The following is a 14,402-nucleotide window of genomic DNA, read 5'->3' on the forward strand; positions in this document are numbered from 1 at the left end:
CTTCTGATCATTTTCCATATTTTCAAAATATTAGACAACAGTCAATAACTATAAGTCTTTCTAATCTGGTAAAAATTTATAGTTTAGAAAGCCACACAGGGCTGTTCTACCCTGTCCTATTGGGCCACTATCAATTGGAATTGACTGAAGGCCAGCAAGTTTTTAGAAAGCCACTGGCTAGAAATTGCCACATCACCAGCTAAACTCAGAGATCTTTGATGCTGGAGGGTCTCAAGAAATGTGCTTTACACAACTGATATATGTGTGGATTGTGATAAGAGTTGTATGAGCCCTTTATAAAATGATTAAAGAAAAACATGACCAAAAAACCCCAAACAAACCAAAGAAGAAATGTTTCCTACAATCAAATATGGTGCCAATCATATCACTCGTCTTGATAAGATTGAATTATTGAATTTTATGAAAAGTGGATGAAATGCTAATAAACCTTAAAACAACAACAACAAAACAAAGGATCAGAATTGGAAGCGGGAGAACATGAAGTCCCTCCGACTGAGTGAAATAATAAGTGTGTTATGTTCCGACATGGAAATGCTTCAACATCTGCTACGTAAGTGGGTCACATAGGAAGCACTGATCGGTTATTCTGTCACCACATATACTATTTTCTGGACCATGGCTCGGGAGAGGACATTGCTGTTGTTGTTGTTGTGTTTAGGTGCCTTAATGACTCTCTGCGCACTTGAAGGAAACTCTGCCCAGTCCCGCTCCATCCCCACAACTGTTCTTCCTCCGCAGCCAGTGTGCCAGTGCATCTCATCATCAAGGGCCTCCTGCTCTTCCCCTGCTGCCTTTCCGCATTACCAAGAGGAGCCCTGGAGCTGTCGTGCTTTCAGGTGGGGCTGCGATCTGCCAGGCCAGAAGCCTGAGACCACTGGCTGCCCCCTGGGGAGAAAGGCTACTACTCTTCAAGCAGTTACCGTCTGGAAGCTCACAGGAGCAGTTCTATGCTGTCCTGTAGGGTCACTGTGTCCGCATCAGCTCGATGGCAGTGAGTTCGGGTCACTTTAGTAGGCATATTGTCCTTCTCCAGGGAATGATCTCCCCAGACAACGTGTCCAAAGTATGTTCACTTATACGGGTTAAAAACTTAAGTAATGGAATGCTGTTTAAGAAGCAATGGTGGTTAGACAGAAGACAGGAATATCAACTATGTTCATTCAGTAAGGCAAAACTATCTATGTCTGTAAGACTAAGGCATGTCATAAAAAAGCAGAGAAAGCTTGGACATACCATTTATAGTAGTCTTAAATTGTCAATTAATTCTTGGGCAACCTTGAGTCAGCAGCTACAGTCCTCTGTGTCTTTTCTCACAATGGTGTTTCAGCTTGTAGTGCCAAAGAATATTTCGGTTCCTTTAATCTGCAACAGGTGGTTTTAAGGTAAAGTCTGGTTCCTTTAGCAGGGTTTCCAAATCATGAAATTCTAATGTGGTCTATGAAGAATGCAGTACCCCGTGAAAAGACAGAATTCTGAAATGCTGGTAGCCTATAACACACAACCAGGGTCACTGAGGACTGCAAAGAGATGTTTGAAAGGCATGCTTAGCAAGCTACTAGTGGGCAGAGGCCCCCATTGGGAGCCTGTCTATAGTAATGCTATGCATTTTCTCCAAGGGCAGGCTGCTCTGTGTTACCCACCAGCAGTAGTGAAATGGCCTTCTCAGAGACAGACGTATGCCCCTCTCTTCTGGTCATGCATTCCCATTGAATTTCACTGATCACCATTACAGAATTGTCTATAAATTTGGGATGATCATGGGACAATGCTATATGGCAGGAACTATTTGGTCCTGTCCCTGTACTCACTTAATGAAAGATGCAAGTATTATCTTCTTATCTTTCATATTGTTAGGGAGGTTTTTATTCCAATAAATCTTTGATAATTTCCTTTTTGCTTTCTTGTTCTTCCTGTTCTGATATTCAGATCACCCATAATTTATTCTTTTTGGTGTTTTACCTAATGCTTAGATTTTCTTCTTTGTTTTTGTTCCTTTTCAAAATAATTTTTCTTCTAACATTTAGATATTTGTCTTCAAATTTACTAATCTTGCCTTTCATTGGTTCAATTCTACTTCCTGTTGTTTCAATGCATTCTTTATTTCTTAGCCATAGTACTGATCTTCGGGATTTCCATGTGCGTTTTGGATGGTTCCTAATTTTTCATGTATCATGTGAGTCATTTCTTGTGTTTTCATGAATTCTTCTGGGATTTTTCTTCTTTCTTACTTTCTGTTAGTACAACTTATCCCTTTTTACTATTTTAGCACTTCTTCCCTAAGTTATCTTACTTTTTCTTCATTGTTTTTTGTTTTCAATGTGATAGCATCATGAAGGTGTTATTTTATGGTGAATTCTTATGGCATAATTATTGTCTTTGACAATGATTTTAGGTGCATATCTTTTATCTGTTTTAAAAATAGTTTGATTTTTTATTATTGATTTTTAAAAACAGTTTGATTTTTTTATCACATTGTTTTATATAAATCAGTAACTCTTGATTATTGAACTGATGAAATTAGGGGGGAGTTTGTCTTGATGTGAGTGGGGTCCACTGCTGTCTCTTGGGCTTCATAGCGCCCACACTTGGTCCTCTTTTGCCACAGATGAAACAGGTTGCTTTTGCAAACGTGGCTCATACGTATTGCTTTTTATGTTGCCTCACCTGCTCTGAATGAACCTTGCCCAGTAGGGTTTCTAGTGACATTTCTATTCAGGCCCATTCTTGACATTGTTATTGCAAATGAAGGTACACCTTTGGTACTTCAGAGTGAACACTTTGTGTTCAGAAAGATAATTCGACTTGCACATCCTGAAATTTGCCATCACCTGCCTTTAGTGGCTAATGGGTCGACTTTCCCTTTCCGCTAAAATACATGCTTGATTACAACTGTTCGGGGGCCTACAGTTTATATCTATTTTCTCCTAGTTTTTGTAAAATTGTAATTTTTACTTGTGTTAGTCTGGGTTGACTTGAGAAACAAATTCATAGACAGTCATATGTGTATAAGAAAGAGCTTTCTATAAAAGAGCAATTGAATATTGAGAAAACATCCTAGCCTCAGTCCAGATTAAGTCCATAAGTCTGATATTAGCCCATATGCCAATGCCAATCTATAAAGTCCTCTCCAGACTCACGAAACACATGCAATGACGCCGAATGTAGGAAGATCACAGGCCAGTGGGTGTGAAGTCTTGTGGATCCAGCGGCGTTCTATGCATGTCAGCACCGGCAGGGTCTTCATGTGGCTCCTCCAGCTCAGGGTACCAGTATAGCTCCACGTATCTTGTCAGCTACAATGTCTTCCAGGGAGTGAGCCTGCATCCTGTCTCCAGTGAGCTATTTATCATCTGAGTGTCTCCAAATGAGGTCATCAGGCTGTGACCTGATTGACAGGCTAAACCCCACCCCATTCACTCTTAATCTTCTCAAATAGCGGATTATATAACTACCACAGTATCAAAATATTTTTTTTCCTCGCTGTGATTGGTGAGGCATCTGTTTATGCCATTAGGGCTATGCCATGGCATTGGACTGTCATATCACAGTGTGCTAATCCCACATCTCTGGGGACATCCCTAGACATTTCCAAGGCTTGAAACTGATTTCATAGTTACATAGTGTACATTCCCTTTTCTACTACTGTCCAAACTTTTAAATGATGCTTAATAGGTGCCTCAATGTTGGATGAAGGACTGGTCATCCTTCCAAATGTGCATTGAACCTTTCATCTTCTTGACACTGTAAGTGGTAGCAGAAAAGAACCTGGGTGATGACGTTCATTGAGAACTCTGCATGGAGCCAATTCCTACTAGCGGGCCTTGATGCAGGACAGCGGGCGTTGTGGCAGCATCCGAGAACATTAGCAGAAATTATTTCCACTTCTAAATGATAATTTGGAAACATCAGAAGGTAAAGGGACCGAAATCTTCAGCTTCCTGGAGAACCTGCCTGGGAGTTCCCTGTCTTCGTTGTACACGGAAGTGTGAAGAACACTAAAATCCTGTCACAGTGAGAGTAAAAGTACGTCTTTGAGGAAAGTTAATAGAACTGTATATCTTCCTTCCAGAAGAGCCCTGGAGGCAGAGCAGGGACGCACTGGGCTGGGAACCAAGAGTTCAGCACCGTGTGAAGCTTCTCCTCTGGAGAAAGTGGAGACTTTCTACTCCCAGAAACATTTATCGCCCCAGAAACCCACAGGGCAGTTCTAGTCTGCCGCATAGGGTTGCTATGAGTCGGCATTGAGTTTTTCTCTATGTGCCAGACCATGAACTGATATAAAAGAAGTTGTGCTGTTGATTTTGTAATTGTTGTTAATATTGCTGTGGTATTGACTTCTTCTCATTGCGCCCCATGTGGTAGAGGAGAATTGCCCTATCAGGTTTCCTTGGATGTAATATTTAAAAGCGGATGCCCACCGAACTACTGGATATGTTGGAACCACCAGCCTTCTGGTCAGTAACTTAGTACTTGAATATTCGCACCCCCTGAGAACCTTCACAGAAGAGAATATTTGCAAATAACCATTCTGAAGTTGCCAATGGAAATGACATGTGGGGGGTAAAAAAGAGGATGCTTTCTAGAGGAGGTGTTATTTGAAGGTTACATTGCATGTGTTAATGTCAAGGGAACACGTGAGATTTTATTTTTAAATAAAGATTGTTTAAATAATTAAAAAAGTCATTTTGGGGGCTCTTACAGCTCTTATAACATTCCATACATCAATTGTATTAAGCATATTTGTACATGTGTTGCCATTCTCATTGTAAAAACATTTTCTACTTGAACCCTTGGTGTAAGCTCCTCTTTTTCCCTCCTCTCTCCACTCCCCTTCCATCCATGTGAATCCTTGATCAATTATATATATTATTATTGTTTCATATCTTAAAGTGTTCATCATCTCTCTTCAGCCATATTTCTGCTATTTGTCTCCTACCGGAGTTGGGGGGGGGCGGGGCGTATATATCCAACCTTAAACATTGTGCACAAGACCCACACTCAAAATGCAGATTCACTGCCTTCCAGTCTATTCTGATGCTTAGCAACCCTATAGGAAAGGGCAGAACTGCCCCCATGGGTTTCTGAGGCTGCTAACTCTTTACAGGAGCAGCAAGCCGTGTCTTCCTCCAATATGCACAAGTGAGTTCCTTTTAATAATATATGTAGAATGGGAAAGATGCAGTTGATTACACTATGAAAAATCACCTCCCTTCATTTAAGTTCAAATAACATTTTAGGTTTTACTTTACTGTTTAATAGAGTTTTATCAGTCTAGTGTTTCTGAGTCAGCATCTTAGAGGCAACATTTTGAAACTGGAATTCAAATGCTTTATTTAAATTGTTACATTAAGATTTTATTTAATGAACATTTGTCAAGTGGAAAAGGATCATTGGTGGTGCAGTGGGTTATGCATTGGGCAGCTAACTCTAAGGTGGCTGGTTCAAATTCACCAACCCCTCTGTGGCAGAAAGATGAGGCCATCCATTCCTATAAAGATTCAAAGCCTTGGAAACCATGCGAAGCAGTTCTATTCTGTCCCACAGGATTGCTGTGAGACAGGACTGTCTTGATGGCAGTGGATTATTCAAATCGGAAGTTCGGATAAAGATGGAAATGAACAATTGTTATATAGGAAGAGTCTACAAGTAGCAACTCATGACTTTAAATGATGGGCAAACATAGACACATTGAAATAGACAAGTCTTGTTAACGATTCCTTATATTTAACCCATTACTATGACTCATTAGCCATCCTGTTGGACACTGTAGAAGTAAGTGCTCCATTCAGTTTAAAGGGCTGTAAATCTGTTCAGAAGCAGACCACTTCATCTTGCTCCCATGTAGCTAGCTGCCAGTAGGTTTGAACTGCCGACCTAGTTAGCAGCCGGCACTTCACTTCTGCACCACCAGAGGGTCTGTCCCTTAGAATAACTGGGGACAGCCGGAATTAATGCTGTGCATGGTGATTACTCCACTCGTGTTGGGAGCCAATTAGGAGGAGTGTATTGGCATTTCCCTTGTAGCAACCAGTTTTATGCAACACAGGAGACACAAGGACTGAAAAGGTCATGTCTTTATGTTCTGAAAGCCCTTGTGGTGACAAAATGTAGAGGTCCCGTGCAGAAAGATCATTACCTGCTCTGGCTATTGTTTTCAAAATTCCTCATCAGGTCACTGGCAATAGAGCACCGTTCCTTTTGGTGACCAAACAATGAGGCCTTTATAAGAGCAGGTCACTGGAGAGCAGCATCAGGCAACAGTAATAAGTTAAAATTATCAAGGGGCAAGGGAAGAATTGGCAGGACTGCTGGCTGCTGATTTTGTTTATTCTGTTTCTGTAATTTACTTATTTATTTCCCTCTTCTAGGTTTCTTTCTGGACAGTCTCTGCATTGTTGACTGTATGCTCATCTGTCCAGATTTAAAAGGGTTTCGTGGTGGTGAGGAGTAATTAGCATATGGAACCTGGAAACTCAACTTTCTACTTTTATTAATGAGTGGCGTTTAGTTCCCCTTTATGTTTTAACTAACCCCAAGAGCATTAATGGAAAGGATGTACATATGAATACAGGTGTAGTAATAAAGGAGAATTAGCAGTCACCCTTAATTTAATTGGTGTCACCTTAGCTTTTAGTGGGTTTTAAGAGGATGGTATTGCCACCTGCAATCATTCAAGAGTACTTTGCTCACTAATTAACTCATTTTAAAAATTAAATAGCCTTTCAAAAGTGAACAAAATAGAATCTGGGAAGGACCCTTAAAAATATATATATATATGAAATAAAATGAAATTGAAGAATGCCACACACACATTGATATTTAATCATAGAATGTCACAGCTGTGACCCGGGGGGCATTTTACCCAACCGTTGCCCCAGGAAACAGTTTCTCAGACTGCTATCTTGTACATGGACTTACTGAGATGTCAGTATCTGGAGAGTACTTCACTATGTCTGATACTCCAAATCCTTTTCGTCCTTTCCTAATGTTCTTAATCAGATTCTCTGTGTGCAACATATCCCACTGACAGTACTGGAGTCAAATAGGTGTTTGACTCCTTTGCTCAATGAAACACAAACCAGTGGCTGTTGAGTTGATTCTGACTCATGGGGCCTCTCGTGTCACCTGAGGACTGTGGTCTATGTCTTTGTTTCCATTTGGTAGCATACGCTTTTCACTCTGCTGAAAATTGTGGCAAATACCTATGAACCGAAACAATTGTTAAACCAATATTCTCATGGACAGTTCAATGACACTAATTATATTTATGATCTTGAATCATTTTTATTTCCAAATGTTCCCCATCCTTTTCCTGAGAAGCAAAATGTTCCCAAGAGCCCTGCGTGTGTAGTGCTCTGCAAATGGAGCTGCTAACCACAGGTCCGGCAATTTGAACCCACCAGTCACTCCATGGGAGAAAGGTCAGGCTCTCTACTCCTCTCCCATCTCTGCTCCTCCACTAATGTCTTGGGAACCCCAAGGAGGAGATTTGACTCTGCCTGATAGGTTCGTTACAAGTTGGAATCGACTTGGTGGGCGGTGAATTTTTGAGAAATGTTGCCCATGTCCACAGGGCTTCCAATGGTTGAGTTTTTTAAAGTAAATGGCTAGACCTTGCTTTTGAGGTGCCTCCGGGGGGCAGGGATTTGAGCGATCAGCTTTTTGGTTAGCAGCTTTCACCTCCTAGAGATTTCTTCAGCTTGTTCAACTAACATTTATTTTATGATCTTTGAACTCAATTATACCCACTTTTGTCATATAGATCAATAAAACACATGCTTGTGCAGCTTCTGAAGGGTTAATATTCTCAAATCTAGGCTGAGCCATCTGAAGAACAACTCTATAAACATGTTAAATATAACCTCATGCTAATTAAGCACACTTGCTGAGAATCATCAGTAGCCATGCACAACCACAAAACAAATGTAACTACAAATTGCGTTGCGACTCCCTTGTTTCTCCGGAACCATTTTCCAGTTTACAAAAGCCCCCCAGAAGGACATTCTTATTTAGGAGCCATCCAACCAAAGCCGCTCACAGCGTGAGTGGTGTACACCCATAGAAATGCTTTCCCAGCACCTGTGCTTCCGGTTGCTTCTCTGCTAACTCAGCACCGGGTCAAATCTAGCATTGCTGGGTTTTCACTTTCAAGAGTATGAAGCAAAATGCATTAGTATTCAATGCCATCCCCTAAGGACTAATCCAAACATGTTTTCTCATTACGAAAGAGGCTCTTATCCTCCCACAGAGAGTGTGTCTCCAAATGACCAGAGAGTCTGCTAAGAGTCCGTGATGAGGAGATAATGATGGGTGCTATTGATTTTTCTTAGAACAGCCGGACCTCTGAGTGTTTTTCTAACATATGCTTGAGATTGGAGTAGGTTTAATATTATATATATGCAATAAATGATAGTCCTAGGAGTGGACCTAATCTGCATTCTCACCAAATTGTCCTATTCTTCTACATAAACTCATAGGGCAGCAAATAGTCATTGTTGCTATAATTGTTAGCATTTATTATTTCATTGCTTGCCAGGCACCAAGCTAAGAATTTTATGCATATTTAATTATTTTATTCTCCCCTTTTCATAATCTTGTGCAAACTGAAATCTTGTGCAAAACAGAAATTGAGGCCTGAGAGGAGAACTCCCTGTGGCGAGGCAGAACGATGATGCGAATCAGATCTTTTTGACTCGAGAACTCACACGGCCCATGGTGCCAACCACAGGCCCAGGGACTTTCCACTCCGTCCGTCCTGCTGCTCCAGCTGGGCCTTCATTCCGGCATGCTCCTTGCTGCCTTCTACCATCCTTTCTGGAAATACGCTCGCCGTCAGTAGAAGCGGTTCCAAGGTCAGAAAAAAGGCGCCATTCTGCGAGGTGTTCGCACAGCAAAGTCGTGAAAAGACGAGAAGCTTGTGCCGGGAACTGACAGCAAAATCTGTGAAAGCCGGAACACGGGTAAGGTGGAAGCGTGTCAGTGGAGACAAACGCAAGCGTTCTTCATTCCTTGAGAAAGAAAGGTAGTAAGACCGCAGCCTGCCCCAGGCGAAGACATGTTTGAGATCAGGAAGCACAAAGCAGCCTTGGCTGGCTCCTCTCTGCATAGGGGCACAGTTAGTGAGTCTCGGGAGCCCGTCGCAGCGGGGAAGGCCGAGCGCAGCTCTTCACCCGCTGCTTCCCTTCTGCTTTCCAAACTCAGGTGCCGTCTGGAGGGAAAGCAGCAAGACTATGAAAAGACGCATGTATGGGCTTTGAGTCTGTATCTCCCGATTTCTACTGAAATTTGGGTAATCCATGGACATGGGATCAAAACTAACATTATTGGGCTCCCTCCTCCCCCTATCTTTTTCTGTTGTTAGCTGTCTTCCGGGGAACTGAATGAACAGTGTGATCAGGTTTCTTCCCCCTTTACCACGTTTTAACACGTGAAGTAGCCCTACCGTGCCTGTTCGATTCTGCTTGCGGCGTCCTGGTGGCGTGGTGAAAGAGGAGACTTCTCCATAAGAAATGACCATCTCAGACGCCCACAGGGGCAGCTCGACCGTGCCCCGCAGCCCCGCGAGGAGTGGGAATTAGCACGATGGCAGTGAGATTGGTTTTGGTTTTGCCATGGGAACAATCCCTTATGTACTGCTGAGTGTCGGAGTCGGAAGAGCTGCTAAGAAAGCACAGTAGCTTTGCCTTGGCATTGATCTTGACTATCCCACGGAAGGAGACCGGGTTTCTATGGGACATCAGCCAGCGTAGCCTTGATTTACCAATAGCGTCTATGAATTATTCAGTTGGACTGGACAGGCTTTCCAGGGGCTAACACAGAGGCCCTGGGAAGGCACAGTAGACTGTTTCCTCGCCTGTAACCGCTGCAGGGTTGCACACGATGGTCGGAAAACCCTCTTTCACCAGTTCACTTCTACAATTGCACGGATTCTCTTGTTTGTCTGCCAGCTTTCTTTTCTGTTTAGCAAAAAAAAAGAAGACTGTCCATTTGCTATTGGATGCTGAGGATCAAAGATTTCCCTGTGGTTTATAGTAACAATGGGTCTAGTTCCTTTCTTCGTCCGGCCTCCAGTTCTATCATCTGAGGCCTTTGTGGTTTCAAGGGCTGGTGAGATTGTACGCACCTCGACACAGGTAACTATGGAGCTCAGCCAACACTGCGCACAGGCGACTCATACTGTCACGAAGTAGATAAGGTGGACATTATATTCTCTCCCAGCAGGGGCAGATGTGAGCATGACTTGGCCTGTTGCCAGCTTCATATCACACCTGTCTTCTGGTTTAATACTTTATACATCGGGCTACACAGTCAGTTGTAGACACGTTAAGAGCCAGCTTATTTCTCTATTGCTAAGTGATTCATACAGAACCAGATTCTTCCACACCATACTTGGCAAACACCTGAGGCTTCTGGAGGACATGAAGCTATCACTTTTACAGTGGAACACATTGAAGCAGAAATCGGAATGCCTACATTTTCACCAATTTCTGGTCCTGATTTGTGCTGTGACCTTAGGCTGCTCACTGCATGCCTTTGAGCCACGGTGTCCTGAAGCTCTGAAGCCACAGCGCTGAACTGAATGATGTCTTAGTTCTTTCTTGAATATCAAGTTTGCTCTATTCTGTAAGGCTGTGATTTTACTTAGTACTTTGGGAAAAACGGACTTTCAGGCAGTAACTAGGAATAAAATTCAATTTTTATAAAATTCCCAGGTTTCTAAGGAAGGGGCTTTATTTCCCTTTTCAACATTAGTATCTCACAGACTGGGAACACTGGTGCGCAGCGCTTAAAGGGTAGCTTGCTAACCTTAAGGTCTGCAGTTCAAAACCACAAGTGATGGTAGATATACAGTTCATGTAAAACCAACAAACAAAAACCCCTACACTTGCATCTGCCCACAATGTAGAACTATTTGAATGCCCACCCCCCACCCCCACCAATTTTCTGTGTGTAAAATGCTCTGGGCTTGCATGTCCCTCCCTCTGCATTTGGGAAGAAGAGAATCCTATTTTTACTCAAACCGAAGGAAGCCGCATTGCATCTCTCAGATGCTTGGGAACTTGGTAATGCAAATCGTAGCGGCTCCCTTCTTCTTACCAACAACTTAATTTGGTACAGGACTGATTGACTAGAATGCTTGCTAATCAGTTTGAAACAAGACTAGGCTGGGGGCCAAGGGAAGCGTGCCAGACCTTCTTCAGAGACAAGGTCGACAGCTGGTCTCATTTTGGAAATGTGTTCACCCATTATCTTATCATTTGGTCCATTTTCTGAGGTCCATGTTTCAAATTAAAATTTCTGTTTGAGGGCACTCCAGAGAAAAGAAAAGAAGAAAATGCCAAATGCAGTGCAGAGATACTGATTTTACAATCCTTTGAAAGTTAGGTTACCTTGGCATAAATACAAGCCCTGTTCTTCTTCCAGAACCCCTAGTGGATTGATGGTATGAATCATGGCAGCTCTCTAGCCATCAGGAACAGTTAAATTGACGGTGTTCATCGGTAAAGTAGGGGAGACAACTTTGATAGGACCGTCAAACCAAAAACCAAACCACTGAGGTGATGCTGACTCTTAGGGACACATTCCTATGGAGTGGTTGGTGCATTTGAAAGGCAGACCGGGTGGGTGGCAGTCCAGTGCTTACCCAACATTGCCACCAGAACACCCTAATCCTTGGTCTATTAAAATGCCAACTCTTTTCTTTAAAAATCTGTGTTATTCTCTAAAGTTTCAGAATAAAACCTAATTTTGCCCAAATCTTATCTTGTTTACTGTGGTAGTTACATAATCTGTTGTCAAGTTGTGAGTATTAAGAGGGAAGGCGTGGAGTTTAGCCTGTCAATCAGGCCCCAGCTTAATGACCTCATTAGGAGGCACTATGGTGATAAATAGCTCACTGGAGGCCAGATCCACACATTCTGCTACACATAGCTGTTGACAAATCATATGGAGCTATGCTGATGGCAGCCAGAGCCTTGGAGCTGGAGAAACCATGTGGAGACTCACGCCAGTGCTAAGATGCTTCCACTGTCACGGGATCCACAGAACTTTCCACCCACTGGCCTGTGATCTTCCTGAACTCAGCATCATTGTATGTGTTGAGTGAGTCTGAAGAAGAATTTACAGACTGGTACTGGACATGTCGGCTAATATTGGACTTATGGACTTGATCTGGACTGGGCTGGGGTGTTTTCTTTATGTACAATTGCCTTTTATATACAGCTCTTTCTTATACACCTATGAGTGTCGATGAATTTGTTTTTCCAGTCTACCCAGACTAACACACTCACCAAGTTCTTCCAAGGTGTCTGAGTCAGAGGATGGTGGCATCATTGGGGAAGCTTTAGACCATTTGCAAAATGGTCAGTGGTTCAAACCCACCAGCTCTTTCCTGAGAGAAAAATGAGGCGCACTTGTGAAGGGTCACTATGAGTCTGAATTGACTCTATGACAGCGGATTTGTGGTCTCTTCTTTAATTAAGGGATGTGAATCAGGAAATATGGAGGACAAGGGGGAGTTGTAAGGTCTGTGGGAAAACTAGAAAGTATGTGCTCCTCTTAAAGGTTTTCGATTTTTTATTTAAAGAACAAAATCGTGCTTCCAAAGCAACAATAATTAGAGCCCTGTATTAATGATCAGCTTTGAATAAATTTGCTTTTGAAGAACTGTATTCATTCTGGTTGCAAAGATATCCGTGCAATTTGGTCTTTCACAAGAGAAGCGATGCGAGTTTGGGGCAGAGGAATGAACAAGAAGCTAAAATTGTTTGCAGTGTTTAACAAACATCAGCTACTGCCTTGGGTCCTTGAATAAACATGATGGTGTAAGTCATCACAAGGTCCACCTAGGGCAAGCAATGCTATTGTTAGGATGCTAGAGTCAGGGACAAGGGGGTGGGGTTGCCTCCCAAGCCTGCACAGGCCCCCTAGAGGAGGCGGGAAGGAAATCAGGTGACCGTTAGACACCTATGAGGACCCCCAAACTGAGCATGCTCATCCTCAAAGCCCCCAGCCAGTGGGAGGTACACCTGGGAGGTCCAAAATAGGCCCAGGCTCATGACATCACCCAGGTGAGTTCAACCTAACCAATGGGGTCAACCAATATCATCAACCACACCTCCCAGCCAAAGCCTTAAAACACCCTGCCTGTGGGAAGGTGGTCTCTCTTTTTTGTCCTGCTCCTGGTCAATGGCAGGTCAGAGGGTGAGTTCTCCTTCCCCCTCATGGGCGCATGTGCACCCACACTGGGCCTACTCGAGGCTACCGCCTCTCCTGTCCTTCTGCTCCCTGCTGGTGACACGGCCTCTCTAGCCCTCACTCTGCATGTGGGGTGGTCTTTTCCACATGGTTGTTTATGCCCTGTTGTGAACTTCCACATGGCTTCTGTGCAGTGTGGCATGTTTCCCGAGACAGTGGGTACCCTTTGAGATGGTGACACCTGAAACTCGTCCTGCCCTTCATGAAACCCACTTAGATTACAAAATGGGCTTTGGTGGGAATTCTTTCATTCTGCAAAGCCAAGGACTGAGGTATTACCCACTTCAGAAGCCTTACACTATCCCTATCTCTTAGATGAGAAGTTTACATCTGAGAGAGTTTCGATATCTCACTTTCTAAGTGCTGAGTGAAAAGCAAGGGTCTACTTAGAAAGCCCACATGTTCTTTCACTTACACTAGTTGTATGGATTTGATCAAGCTCCGTAATCACCTCGCGTTATGTTTAGAATGGGCATAATAATACCTTCATCATGTATGTTAAGATTAAAAATAGCAGTGCTTGTGAAAACGGCCCAGCGTCATTAGACGTTACATACTTGCTGAATGTGAGAGTGTGGCACTGACTGAGGAGCAAGCAACGGCACAGCAGATGTGTGAGTTGCTTGTGCAATAAGAATTTGAGCCAAGGCATCTATATTCCTTTTCCTAGAATCTAGTGGGTTATCTCCAATTAAACTGGTTAGAGTTTGGGGTGGAGACTGTAGCTATGCGATGAAGGAGTGCTTACCCAATATGAATGTGAGAACTTGTAGAGGGTAAGCGTGCATTTGATGGAGTGTGGTTAGCTGAAGAAACCGGTAACCCTACCTGCTCATCCAAATGCATTTCCCTATTACTCAGATGTTTGCCCCTCTGAGAGCAACCGCTGGCTGACAGAAGTCTTTGTGTAATGCGGGAGCATTAGCTGATCAAAGATCGAGTACTTTCATCAAAAGAATGAGTGAAGTAGAGAGGTCTTAGGCACAGAGCCACTGAGAATGCATTTTCTTTGAGGTATTATCAGACATAATGCGAGTATTCCCTGATGGCCCCGAGTTGGAACAAGTAAGAGTCTCTTCACTATCTTCAGAATCATCACTTTCATGTTTCCTTCACAGGCTTGT

The sequence above is a fragment of the Tenrec ecaudatus genome, chromosome 8 (genome assembly GCF_050624435.1).
Source record: "Tenrec ecaudatus isolate mTenEca1 chromosome 8, mTenEca1.hap1, whole genome shotgun sequence".
NCBI lineage: Eukaryota > Metazoa > Chordata > Mammalia > Afrosoricida > Tenrecidae > Tenrec > Tenrec ecaudatus.